Source organism: Alexandromys fortis, unplaced genomic scaffold (assembly GCF_014885135.2).
Source record: "Alexandromys fortis isolate MF-2015 unplaced genomic scaffold, M_Fortis_MF-2015_v1.1 scaffold_1, whole genome shotgun sequence".
NCBI classification, from domain to species: domain Eukaryota; kingdom Metazoa; phylum Chordata; class Mammalia; order Rodentia; family Cricetidae; genus Alexandromys; species Alexandromys fortis.
The window spans coordinates 3,633,061-3,646,424 of record NW_026067927.1 but is presented as its reverse complement, the minus strand read 5'-3'; the positions used below and the strand labels follow the sequence as shown (position 1 = coordinate 3,646,424).

The 13,364-nt window shown below is 43.0% G+C and overlaps 2 protein-coding genes across 8 annotated transcripts in view; one reads left to right on the top strand and one right to left on the bottom strand.

Annotated features, from left to right (window-relative positions):
* The window catches only part of Rspry1 (ring finger and SPRY domain containing 1), a 49,044-nt gene extending 39,212 nt beyond the window's left edge, over positions 1-9,832 (bottom strand). Inside the window, exon 1 of one of the 2 annotated variants that reach the window (XM_050143727.1) lies at positions 9,330-9,832. The gene's annotated coding sequence lies outside the window, so the exon portion shown is untranslated. The remainder of the gene's footprint in view (positions 1-9,329) is intronic. The other variant, XM_050143728.1, reaches the window with a different exon arrangement.
* A 230-nt stretch (positions 9,833-10,062) lies between these two features.
* Psme3ip1 (proteasome activator subunit 3 interacting protein 1) overlaps positions 10,063-13,364 on the top strand; it is a 30,918-nt gene continuing 27,616 nt past the window's right edge. For all 6 annotated transcript variants that reach the window (XM_050143743.1, XM_050143738.1, XM_050143737.1 and 3 more), the window contains exon 1: positions 10,063-10,269. The gene's annotated coding sequence lies outside the window, so the exon portion shown is untranslated. The remainder of the gene's footprint in view (positions 10,270-13,364) is intronic.

The following is a 13,364-nucleotide window of genomic DNA, read 5'->3' as shown; positions in this document are numbered from 1 at the left end:
TGTAAAACATCACTAAGAAAGTAGATGGTATCCTGCTTATGGGTACATTACCCAGAGTTTGAGAAAACTACAGTTTATATAAAAGCAATACACTTTTAATACCTATAAACTTCAACATTATCTTTTTTTTTTTCTTTTTGGTTTTTCAACACGGTTTCTCTGTAGTTTTGGAGACTGTCTTGGAACTAGCTCTTATAGATCAGGCTGACCTCGAATTCACAGACATCCTCCTGCATCTGCTCCCAAGTGGTGGGATTAAAGGCGTGCACCACCAACACCCGGACAACATTATCTTTTCCCCATTAGCTCAAAAAGTCAACTTTAAGACCAAACATAAACAAAAAATAAGGACAAAACCCTGGGCATTTAAGTATGCACAACTATTATAATTGTGACTGGGCAATCCTCAACTGAGTCAGAGAGGCTTCTTATCACTGAGTATCAATGCTTAGTATAGTTTTCTCACCATCTTAATGACATTATACCATTTTATACCAATTTGCTGCGAGACGATAATTATAGACAATATGGCATTTGTAAATGCATATCTTTAAAGTGAAGATTTTTTATTACATTTATACAGTTAAGGTATTCAATATTCCAATGAGGAGAAAAAACCCAACAAGCTCAGTAGATCTTAATAAATCATAAATTTCGTGTTAAATCAGTGAGGTTCTGTCCCACAGTCAGTAAGAAACATAAGACTCTACCCTCAAAGCCAGCTCACCACAGAAGTTTTGGCCAGCTGGTCTAACCCTCTCTAACAAATGGTCCAGGAATTAGTGATTCATCTTTTCAAATATTTGCTTGCATTTAGTTATTAAGCACACGATAGAAAGAACTTTTCCAATACTGTCCAGAATGGAGATGCTGGTTAAATGAATGATCATAAGGACAGAAAATAAAATGCCAACGAATGTGATCTTTACCCCACCATTCCAAAACAGTGTTACAAGACACAGGATGTTTTCCAGCCCTTCACCCCTCAAGGCTACACCAAGCAGCATGAAAGGCCATATTGTATGCTGCTTCAGCGATTTTCTCCCATTAGAAGATGTTTTTAGATTCTCTCAGTATAGTGTGTCTCACGCAATGGCTTCTGGCAACATCTTATTTTATGACGAACACTTTCAAGCACACAGCAAAGGAGGACTAGTGCACTGTAAACAGAATCTATATACTTACCACATAGTCTACCAGTAACGTTTTGTGTTTGCTTTACCACAAATTTGTCCATCATCATATCCACCACACTACATTTTTAAGAATGTTTTGAAGAAAACTACATACTTTAGAAAACCCCCAATAATTCAGCATACCTATCACTAGTCAGACCTCAATATTTTTAGGAGCTAAATTTATACTATTTCAATGCTGAGTTTTGTTGAATTCATATCTGTGTCTTCAGTACCTATCAAGATAGGGTACATCTCCAGCAGGGCACTTGCAGACACCACAGAGGAAGAAAAGAAAAATACAGGATACATTACACAGAAATAAGTTTCCTTTGAAAATATCTTTTAGGACACCCAAAGAGCATAATTTCTTTAATTATTGAGATCAGATGGAGGAAAATTTAGTACTGCAATAAGATAAATGCAGATATATTTTAAGACCACACATGCCAGTTGAAATAGAAAGTACCCAAAGTTTTTGTTTTTTATTGCTTTATTTTATGCACTTTTATTTTATGCTTTATTTTATTTGCCTGCATGTGTCTGTGCCCAGAAGGAGTTAGATCCCTTAGAACACAGTTCCAGATGGCTGTGAGCCACTATGGGGGTGCTGGGAATTGAACCCATATCCTCTGCAAGAGCAACCAATGATGCTCTTAACCACTGGGCTATATCTTCCAAAGATTTTTTTTTAATTACTTAAAATATTAAAGCTCTAGAGCATTTGTTATGTTGTTGGAGGCGAAAAGGGAAGTCTGAAATAGTCCTCCTTCTCCACAGGTTCCACTAACTATAGATATTTGAAAAGAAAAAAGGGATTGAATCTCTTTCTGTTGCTGTGATAAAAAGGACCCCAACAAAAGCAAACCGTGAGGGGGGATTTCTTTAGGCTCACAGGCTGGAGTTCATCATAGTAAGGATGTCACAGAGACATCGATAACCAGGAGCATAGAGCAATGATGCATGAATAGCATCATCAGCTCCCCCAAGCCCCGGGAATGGTGTCACCCACTTTTAGGCTGGGTCTTCCCACATAAATCAATCAACATAACAAAGTCACTACCCTATAGTCATTCCCACTGACCTACTTGATCTGGACAATCCCTCATTGATACTGGAGTGGTTCTAGGTTGTATCGAATTGACAATTAAATCTAACAATCAAATGTGATAACCATGTATAAGTCGCTCATGGGCTATTATTCCCTAAACAATATGTGATTAACAACTATTTATGCAGCATATATATTTTATGAGGTATTATAAGTAATATGGACATGGCTTAAAGTAGAGAGGAGGGGACATGTAGGCTATATGCAAACATTATATCATCTTAAATAAGGGAGTTTTAATATCTATAAATTCTGGTATCTATAGGAGACCTGGGGAGCCAATCTCCCTTGAATATCAAGAGCTGTAGATTGAATTTTGTTGGAATTTCACTTTACACCCAATGGGAAAGGCAGCCTCGATAAGGTATTTTTATATGTCACGCAAGTATCCAAAACTATGTCAGCAGTAGTGTTGATGAGAGCACCTGAGGCTTGGGTTACACAGGGGACTATTATCCCATAGACTGTAACCTTAAAGAGGCTGGGATAAGCACAAGATGATTCTTCTCTTGTGTGCTGAGGTTGGTTTAAGAAAGGACATCTTTGGAGAAAAGCAGGTCATCTCTCTGGTTGAATTGAAGGAGTACCTGGAAAATTTTTCAGCTAAAATATGGAAAGTGTCGAATCTAACGGCAGTAACATTGGTGTCAAAAACTTGTATGAGAAGGGTGAGACTATGGCAGAAAGAATGATAGCGCACAATCCTGGCCTGACCCATCACAAAGGAAAAAAGACAAAGCCTTTTAGCATGCAAAACATGAGTTAAAAAAGAAAACTGGCTGGGTGTAGTGGCGCAGGCCTTTAATCCCAGCACTTGGGAGGCAGAGGCAGGCAGATCTCTGAGTTTGAGGCCAGCCTGATCTCTAGAGCGAGTTCTAAGATAGCCAGGGCTACCAAAAGACACCTTATCTTGAAAAATCAAAAAATGAGTAAAAAAACAACAAAATTGGCTGGGAAGGTGGCTCAATGGGTAGAAAGCTTGTTGTGAGGACTGGAGTTGAATTCCGAAGACCCACATAAATGCAGGGCAGGCAGGGCGGACCACCAGCACTTGGGAGGCAGATGGGATCCCCACAGCAAGCTGGCTAGCTAGACAAGCTGAAGAGATGAGCTCTGGGCTCAGCCAGAGACTCTACCTCAAACAATTAAGACAATGTCAACCTCTGAATTCCACATGCATGTGCAAATACACATGGCCAGATACACGGCAACACATAATACACATATGCATGCACACTACACACATATACACAGGCAAAAAAAACCATTTAAATAAATAATAAAAATAAAATTTAGGTCTTGACTAGAGCAAAGACTTTTCAGAATAGAGAAAACAAACAGGAAATATCCTTCGATTAAGTCTTAAGGATGAAAAAAAAATCTGCCTTAAATGCAAAAAGGAAATTCCAAGTAAAAACTGAGGTAAGTGCTAATGATAGCTGCAGAAGAAGGGAGAAAAAAAAATTTAATATTCCTTTTCTTTTTGGTTTTTCGAGACAGGGTGTCTCTGTGTAGATTTGGAGTCTGTCCTGGAATTCACTCTGTAGCTCAGGCTGGCCTCAAACTCACAAAGATCGGCCTCCCTCTGCCTCCCAAGAGCTGAGATTAAAGGCATGTGCTACCTACCACTGCCCGGCTCAAATTTAATATTCTTGATTACTTGAAGGTTTCACCACAGAAGACCTAATAGTAGGAAGAATATTGCTATTTTATCCAAAGTTTTAAGGAAAATAATTTTTATTGAAAAAAAAAACCTCAATGCTATTAAGAAAAGTAAATAAAGATATAACTGGCACAAGTGGCAAAAATTTCCTTAATAATACCTGTTTAAAATGGTGTCTAAAGCACCTGACTGTACACACAGCTGTATACCCATCAGATCTAATAGGTGGAGTCATCAATACCTAGGTGAATTTATTCTAAAATTTGTAAAACTAGGAAGTGGTAAAATATTTTAAAAAACAGAAAACATTTACAAAATGTTTAAAGTTTTAAAAATTGTGATGTCACCATTCAATATACTAGGTATTGAACAAAGATGAAAAATGTCTGTATACTCTTGTCAAAGGGAGCTGGGGTTAGGGACGAAGGACAGCAATACACAATACACTTAAGACCCTAACAAAGCCTATGGATGGACTGTTGGTCCCACCAGTTTTCTAGTTGAAAGGGAACTTAATCACACTGAAGAATCTCTGTACGGGCAAGTTCTTAGAAGACTATAAAACAGCACTAGCAACTGCATTGCAACACACTCTCACAGGATTCCCATGCAGACCAGTGAGATGATGGCTCAGTGGCTAAAGATGCACACTTTCCCACACAGGCCTGGTCACCTGAGTTCAATTCCTGGAATCCATGTAAGAGTGGAAAGAGAAAACAAAGTTGTCTGATCTCCACACATATATGCACACTCAGAGAACAAAAATAAATTTTTTTATTTTATTTTATTTTTTTTGAGACAAGGTTTCTTTATAACTTTGGAGTCTGTTCTGGAACTAGCTCTTGTAGACCAGGGTGGCCTCGAACTCACAGAGATCCGCCTGCCTCTGCCTCCCGAGTGCTGGGATTAAAGGTGTGCACCACCACCACCCAGCACAAAAATAAATTTCTAAAAAATTCAGAAATTAAAAACCACACAGTGAAAGGTTAACAGAGTTTAAAAATTAAATTGATAAAGCTATAAACAGTAAGTTTAATGAAAACAATAAGGATCAGAAATCCAATGGAAAATCAAATTATTTTTGAGACAAAAGATGTTGCACCCCAATATCCTTTCTGAAGGAATCCTCTGTAGGAATCCACATTATATACTTGATAGGTGAGAAGTTTTGTATTGGTGCCAAACGTCCCAGGACAGACCACCTAAGGGAAAAAAGGTACTAGAGACTACAATAAAAATCTTTTAGAAAAAAAAAACCTGTGTTCATGTTCACATGTGATTAGAGGCACATGCGCCACAGAATATATGTGGACATCGGGACAACCTTAGGCCTTGGTTCTTGCCTCTTATCTTGTTTGAGGCAGTCTTTTGTTTTGCCATGAACACCAAGTTTGCCAGCTTCTGGAAATCCTACTAATTCTGCTTCCTACCTCCACGTAAGAGCACTGGGATTATAGATTTACCCCACTTCACATGGCTTTACATGGGTTATGTAGAGTTGAATTTAGGTTCTCAAGTTTCTATAGCAAATGCTTTTGCCCACTGAATCATATCCCCAGTCCAATTGCAGTAAATTCTAATTGATTTAGTCTGAGGTAACAAATACAGTATCTTAGCGAGCCTTAAAAACTGACTTGGAGCCAGGTGATGGTGGTGCACACCTTTAATCCCAGCACTTCGGAAGCAGAGACAGGTGGATCTCAGTGAGTTTGAGGCCAGCCTGGTCTACAAAACGAGTTCCAGGACAGCCCAGACTGTTACACAGAGAAAAAAAATGACTTGGAAGGTTATTAATATGAAGTTCATAGGCATCTGTAGCCACGAATAATGACAAAGCAGTAAGGACTGAATAAAGGAGCTCTATTTCCCGTGAGGAAGGGTGGAGTTGGGGTCATATTTTGAGAATACTGCATTCAGTGAACAAAGGAGAGGAAACTTAATTCTTTAGGAGGTAGAAGTAAGAAAAAACCAACTCTGAAACATAAACTGCAGAGTAATAATACACTTGCTGAGTAAGAAATGTTAAACCTTCTAATTGAAGTGTACAGGACCTGTGAAATTATGCCTGGATGCTGTAATTTCAAGCAGGGGGAAAGCTTCATGCAGAGGTCATTCCTTACTGAGTTCTTACATCAACTTCTTGCTATTTAAATATTTTCTATTTCTCAAAAGCCCAGACAAAAAAGGCAGGTAAGCAGGGTGTGGAGAGGTGGCTCCGCAGCACATCACACACTGCTCTTGCAGAAGCCCCAGCACCCATGTTGCTTGGCTCACCAGTGACTGTAACTCCAGCTCTAGGAGGAAAATACACACTCTTTTGCTCCACTAAAAGTTTCCTAAGGGCTGTGGCCCAGGTTTTGGCATTCACTACTTCCTGACTATTCAGCTTTTTGACTTTTAAATTTGAATTCCAGAAAAAAAAAAATCCATCCAACTCAATGGCAAATGCCTTGAAAATGCCAAAAGCAAGGAGGAGGAGAAAGGAGGAAGAAGGGGGAGGAAGGGAGGAAGGAAAGAAGGAAAGAAAGAAGGAAGGAAATGAAAAGAAGAGAAGGAAGGAAGAAGAGGAGGAAGGAGGAGGAGGACAAGGAGAAGAAGAGGGAGAAGGAGAAGCAGCAGCAGCAGCACTACCACCACCACAACCATGCAAATGACTGAAATTGATTAATTGATTACAGGTTCAGTTGGTCACTGGCAGTGCCCGCCTACTTCCCCTTTACACTTAGAATCTCGTGATGAATATTAAGTTTTACTTTACAAGGATCTGACCCTAAAATACAGAAAAATTCCCATTTACTCTTTTGTAATAGAGATCACCATTTTCAAGAATTCCTAATAGGCCTGGAGAGATAGTTCAGTGCCTAAGAGCACCCAAGTTTTGTTCCTAGCAGCGACAGGCTCACAACTGCCTAATAAAACTCCAGCTCCAGAGGATCAGCACCGGTAGCTCCAGAGGCACCCTCATACATGTACCATATTTCCCTTCCACATACACATAATCACAAACATTAAAAATAAAATCCTTTTAAAATTTGTTTACCAAATTTTCTAAATGATTCTTAATAATATTTTAAAGCTACACAGATTTTAGAGTATCAAAGAAAGTCATATTCTAAAACCTTCAAGGTGATTCTTCATCATAAATTCAATTTCACTGGATAAGGTGTTGCACACCTTTAATCCCCGCACTCTGGAGGCAGAGGCAGGTGATCTCTTTGAGTTCCAGGCCAGCCAAAGTTACATAAGGAGACCTTGTCTCAAAAAAACAAAAAACAAACCTACGTATGGTACACACCTGCAATCCCAGCACTCAGGAGGCTTAGGCAGGAGGACCACCGGTTTCAGGTCAGTTTAAGAATACGTAGTAAAATCTTGTCTCAAAAAAAAATTCATTATCAGAAAAAAGTTAAAAAAAATATTATATAATCCTTGAACACGAGTTTAATCTCCATGAGTTTAAACAGATTGTTGTAAGTACACTTCAGAAACATAGCTACTGTTACTAACCTTGCTAATCATACTTCAGAGCTGAGAGAATTGCTTGTTCCCTATTCAGTACAGAAAAACACACTATTATGTACAACGCTAAAGCTTTTTGTTCCTCTTGATACTAAAAGAAGCTATTTAGCTGACTAAGCATAAAAATCTACATAGGCCATGATGGAATACTTTACATAATCAATAGCTTAAAAACATTGAGTCTAGAAAAAAATGAAAATCCTGTAAAAAAAAAAAAGCAAAAAGCAGAACTTACAAAGATATTTAAGCAGAAGCCCCACACACTATGTATCCTGGGAAATCAGGATGCTCACAAAGTCACCACAGTAAACAAAACAAAACAACAAATATGAAATGTAAGATTAAAGGTAGGAAATTCAGGCCAACTTTTCTTTTAAAGCCTATTTTTAAAAGGCAACAACAACAACAAAACACAAATAAATTCCTAAATTCTGGGACACCGGCCCTAACAAAACAGCTCTAACAAGTACCACAAAACCAAGGTTAGTGAAGTGTCACGTACTGACATAGGTTCTTATCTTATTATTGTAACCCATAATAACAGGGATCTACAAAGCAAGTTATCACCCCCAAGAAGTGCAAACTCTACAGAAAGTGAAAAATCAAAAGAAGTGCCTTGTAATCTATACTCTGTGGGTACCACAGGCAGAATTCGTGGAAGGCAAACCGCAGGTTTATTTACAAATTACAACCCAGGGAGCCAGCAGAGCATTAACTACCTGTAGCCATCCTAAGGCCAGGAATACAGACAAGAAGTGGGCCTACAATATCGAAAACAAATTTCTTGGAGAAAAACTTCCCAAAGGAAGTGCTAGCTCCTACCAGCACCAAGAGAAGTTGAAAGTAAATTAAAACTCCACAAACAAAACCTGGAAACCTCTTCATGTCAAGGAAGCAGGGCTTGAAATCAGGATTTAGACTAACATCACCTAAGAAGCTGTAACCCTTGAAGCATTCAGTAAGGTGTGGTTCTCAGAGAGCTATAGGAAGTCGACACCTGCATTTATGCTAATCTCTCACATCAACTATCTTACGGATTAGAAAACACTTTATTTCGCAACAGCAATCCGTCCGCATTACCAGACTTTCACACACAGCGTTGATTATTTAAGCTGTTAAGTCACTTCAACCAAGGGCAAGCAGATGATAAGTGAGGGACCTGGGAGACTACGGGACACTACTCCAGGCGATAACAGACACTGCCAACTTTGAAAAGTTCAAAGTACAACACTCCAGGGGACACAGCCTCACTCAGACGTCTACACAAGACTTCCTCAGCGGTTCAGCCCGGCAGCTCTACCTAGGTCTCCTGTGAGAACGGGGAGAGCGAGGCAGACAGCAGGCAGGAAGCGATGCCAAATCTGGAGGCTCGCAGGGGGTGCTGGTGGACGACTCCCGCGTCCCACTCTGGCGCTGAGCCCAGAGGCAGCAGAATCCTTCGTCTAGGACACCTGGTCAGTCTCCAGAGAGAGGGAAGAACCCTGCCTATTCCCGTTTCCGCTTACTATCCCGAACTCGGGCTTTCCAATGGAAAGAGCTGCCCAGAAATCTTGCCTCCCCGGGCTTTTGCCCAAATTTTAGCTCAGGCCTCGAGAACAGGAGAATCCGCTAGGTCTGGCTCCCGCCTCCAGCCTCTCGGTACGGCGCGGAACTCTCCCCAGCCTCTCTCCACCACGTCGAACCCTCCACCCCTGGCACCACCAGACCTCCCCAGGGGAAGTCTGCTCCCTGCTGAAACGCAAACTCCCTAAAAGGGATCCCCCGCCCACGGCGTGCGCCCCTCGACCCCTTCCGCTCTGAGCAGCCTGGACGGAGCGTTCCCCCACGTCGGGAGCCTCCCCAGGGGGTACCTGCCTCTCACCTGGGCCCGCTTAGCCGCAGTCTCGTCGGAAGGGTGACCCCAGGACCTCCTCCAGGCAAGATCCCCCAAAGGGAAACACCCTCTTCCAGGAACCGCTTTAGGCGCCTCCAGCGCGGGCCTCGGCGGAGAACGTGCCGGCTGCTTCCAGGGCTCTGCCAAGCGCCACCCTCTCCAAGACCCCTACCCGGAGCCGGCCGCGGCCCCAGTCCGCTCTCTCCGACCCAGGCTCTGGCGGCTGCTCCCTTCCCTCACAGACGTCCCTAGCCTGTAGGCTCCCTCTCCGGCCACGTCCCCCAGGGCCTTCCCAGAGCAGCGAGGTTGGGCTGTGGCACTGACTTCCACTAGCTCCCGGGCCCACCGGAGGGAGGGAACAGCGACAGCGGCGCGACTCCTTTGTGACAGGTCCAAGAGAGCGGTAAAGATGGACGCGAGGACACGGCACAGCCATTACGCGCAGGGCCCACCCCCGCTTCGCACCGCCCGGGCCCTCCCTCAGTCCCCTAGGAAACGCCCCTTCCTCGGTGGCAAGCCTTCTCTATCCGGCAGCCAATCATCGCCCACGGCTCGTGTCACGTGAGCCCGCGGTTCGGCCCGCCACCCAGGAATGAACCGGCTAATCCCCTTGCCGAAGGGCGAACGGCCCAATCAAATCTCTCCATCCAGTGTTGGAGCACCGGATTTCCACGAGGCGCTCGGAGGCGGGAGGCCGCCGTTGATTGGGCTGCGCCGCCGGAAGCGGGGAGGAAATTTGTTGTGGCGGTGAGGAAGAGGAAGCCCCGAAGGGTCAAAAGGAATACAAAAGCAAAGTCCGCTGCTTGCTTTAAACCGTTGTTCTTTCAGTCTTTCTGACCTATTTTTTTAAGAGCGAGCGGCCTTGGCGGCGGCGGTTTGAGTTAGACGCCGCGGAGGTGAGGGAGGCTCTCCTCCCGTGCTCTGGGAGGTGAGTGCGGCCTGGGTCCGCGCCGGGGGGCGAAACCAGGCTTTTTGGCCGAGGCGAGGGTGAACTACGGCCGGAGTTAGGGTTAGGGCCCAAACTCGTCTTTAGTCCGCGTTCTTGCCCGTGTCCGGTATCCTGAGGCTCCTGGGCTGGGAGTTTGCGGTGGCCGCCCTGAGCGGAGCCACGAAAGCCTGCGGACGGCGTGGGGATCGAGGTGGGAGGTTCCGACCCTCTCTCTCTTGCTCGCCGAGCCTCTTGCTGCTTTCAGCCCTTTTCTCCTGGCTGAAGTTATCCAGGCCTCAAGTAAGCAGCCGCTTGTGTTGCACTCGGAACCGCTCCACGCTCCTTAGAAAACGTGGCATGCCCGATTGAGAGTCGTTCAATCCCAGAGTGTAGTTGCGGGATGGGAAGCACATTTGTTACGTGTTGTTGCCATGTCCCAATCGCTGTGCCCCGCACATTCTCTTCTGATAGGAAACAAGGCGGTGTGCCTATTAGAACTAAGACCGACTAGTTGGGATGTCTTATTTGAGAGTCGGTGCCCCTTGGAATGTCAGTCCACGGAGAGGGAAGGGGAGACCTATTGTTCGTGGAAGTGCTTCTTAGAGGAAAACACGATTTTAAAATACAGGTCTTGTACCTCACCCCTTAGTCTGATTGGTTAAGTCTATAGAGTAGGAGCCACGAAAGGCTAATATGAATCTGTGGTTTAGGATTTACGGCGACTTCTTGTATGTAAACCTGTGAGACAGGTTTCATTGGTTACGTTAATTGATTTTTTTGATGTGTCCCCAGAAACACCATTTGGAGGAGCTCAACGTGGCAATCCTGAAATCCTATGTCCATGGAGGTTGGGGAGAAGGGTCGGGGTTGGGGGTTTGTCAGTTGGAGTCTAGACTGGCCTACATCAAGACTGTCAGAAACCAAAGCAGGATAAACGAACAAACTAATAAAATGGTTTGGAGGGTACTGCTTCTGAAATATTTGAAAGGAATCTGGTTAGCTCTCCGTGTTAGAAGGGATTGAGTTGAAATAAAGGCAGCTTGTGTATTTCGATTTGATCCTAAGATGAGCTGTGAATAATGCCTACGGGTTTGAAAGTAGGACAGCCCAATTACCGTTTGAAGTTGAAGTCTTAATGCCTTTAAGAGGAAATTCTGGTTTCTTTTTTGTTTGTTTTTGTTTTTTTCAAGACAGGGTTGCTCTGTGTAACTGTCCTGGCTGTCCTGGAACTAGCTCTTGTAGACCAGGCTGGCCTTGAACTCACAGAGATCCACCTGTCTCGTCTCTGCCTCCCTAGTGCTGGCGCCACCACCGCCCGGCCAAAATTCTGGTTTCTAAAAAGGAAGAATTATGTGAAAACCATTTACCTGGCTGTCACCCTTCATTGTCACCATCCAGGGATCTGAAAGTTTGCTTAGAGGCAGTCTTCTGCCTCAGAAATTGAAAGCCACCCATATTTTGACAGTGAAGTAATTTAACAGCATGGTTCAACTGTAAGCTTGGTTACAGTGTAATGTGCCTTTAGGGCAGCAAGCTTAAGCAGTTTTCGTGTGTTCATCTTTTTGACTTACTTGTCTTCACTCTTAAGTGTGATCACTTTCACCCAGAAGTGCTTTTAAGAGTGTTTGCCTTTGTTTTGTGTTTTCAGGTATAATGTTTCAAACTGCGAGTTGTGTACTTTCACTTGTCTTCCTATTTGGCTTTTTTTTTTTTTCCAGTTTTAGAACCAAAGAACGTATTTGACTTTTTTGATAGTTGTTTTTAGACAGTCATGTAGCCAGGCTTGGATTTGAAATGGATGGAAAAATGATCTTGATCTCCTGATTTTTATCTGTCAAGTGTTGAAATTACAGGTGTATGCTTTTACATTTGCCAGTGTTAAGTAGGCCTTTGACCTTATTTTATTTAGTCTGTAAAGTTATAGTCATTTTCACCCTATATCCCCATGAAGCAGTTTTTGTTTGTTTGTTTGCTTTTTTTTTTTTTAAGTCAGGGTCTTGCTCTGGCCCAGAACTCAAGATCTTTCTGCCTGATTCTCCTTCTAGAGGGGTAATTTCTTCATTGATTCTCTTCTGTTCCTATACTTTCGTTAAGCACTAGTATCCTTTTCATTTTGGTTTGTTTGTTTGTTTTTGGTTTTTGAAACAGGGTCTCGTTATTCAGTCCATGCTGTCCTGTAACTGGCTATATAAACCAAGCGGGCCAGGAACTCAGAGATTCCCCTGCCTGTGCCTCCCTCTTGCTGGGAATAAATGAGTGCATTACTGTGTCCCTCTTACACACTAAATTCCATTATTGCTGTTTTTAAAGATGTACTTATGTATTATGTATACAGTGTTCTGCCTGCATGTGTCCTTGCAGGCTGGAAGATGGTACCAGACCTCATAACAGGTGCTTGTAAGCCACAATATGGTTGCTGGGACCTCAGGACCTCTGGAAGAGCAGTCAGTGCTCTTGACCGCTGAGCCACCTCTCCAGCCCTATTGCTGTTTTTAGTTCCTGAAATTTTTGTTTTGTCACTTTAAAGAAAGTTTCATATTTTTTTGTTATTCATTTCAAGGCTTGATTTTGGTGGGGGAGGGCTTTCAAGACAGCGTTTTTCTGTGTAGCTTTGGAGCCTATCCTGGAACTTGCTCTGTACACCAGGCTGGCCTCGAACTCACAGAGATCTGCCTGCCACTGTCTCCTAAGTGCTGGGATTAAAGGTGTGCGCCATCACCACCCCGCATGATTTTTATTTTAAATATTATAAGCATATTTGTTGTGTGATCCGTGTATTTAATTCCCATGGATCTGTTTCTCTTGCTGTTTTCTTTCCTCTTTCCCTTTCCTTTCAAGGTGTAGTTTTTTTGGGTACCGGATTAAGATGGGGCGGGAAATGGTTATCAACAGACCCAGGAGCAGGCTTTGGCTGTTCTGTTGCCTCATCACAGTACGACTGTAGTAAGTCATTGAGGTCAGAGAAATCCTCAGACTGAAGGAACTACTTGAGTCTTGGATTTAATTTCTGGTTTTCACTTTACAGATTTTGTCCAAAGTCTCTGCCATATTTTTGGCTTTTTTTTTTTTTTTTTTTTTTTTTTTTTTTTTTTTTT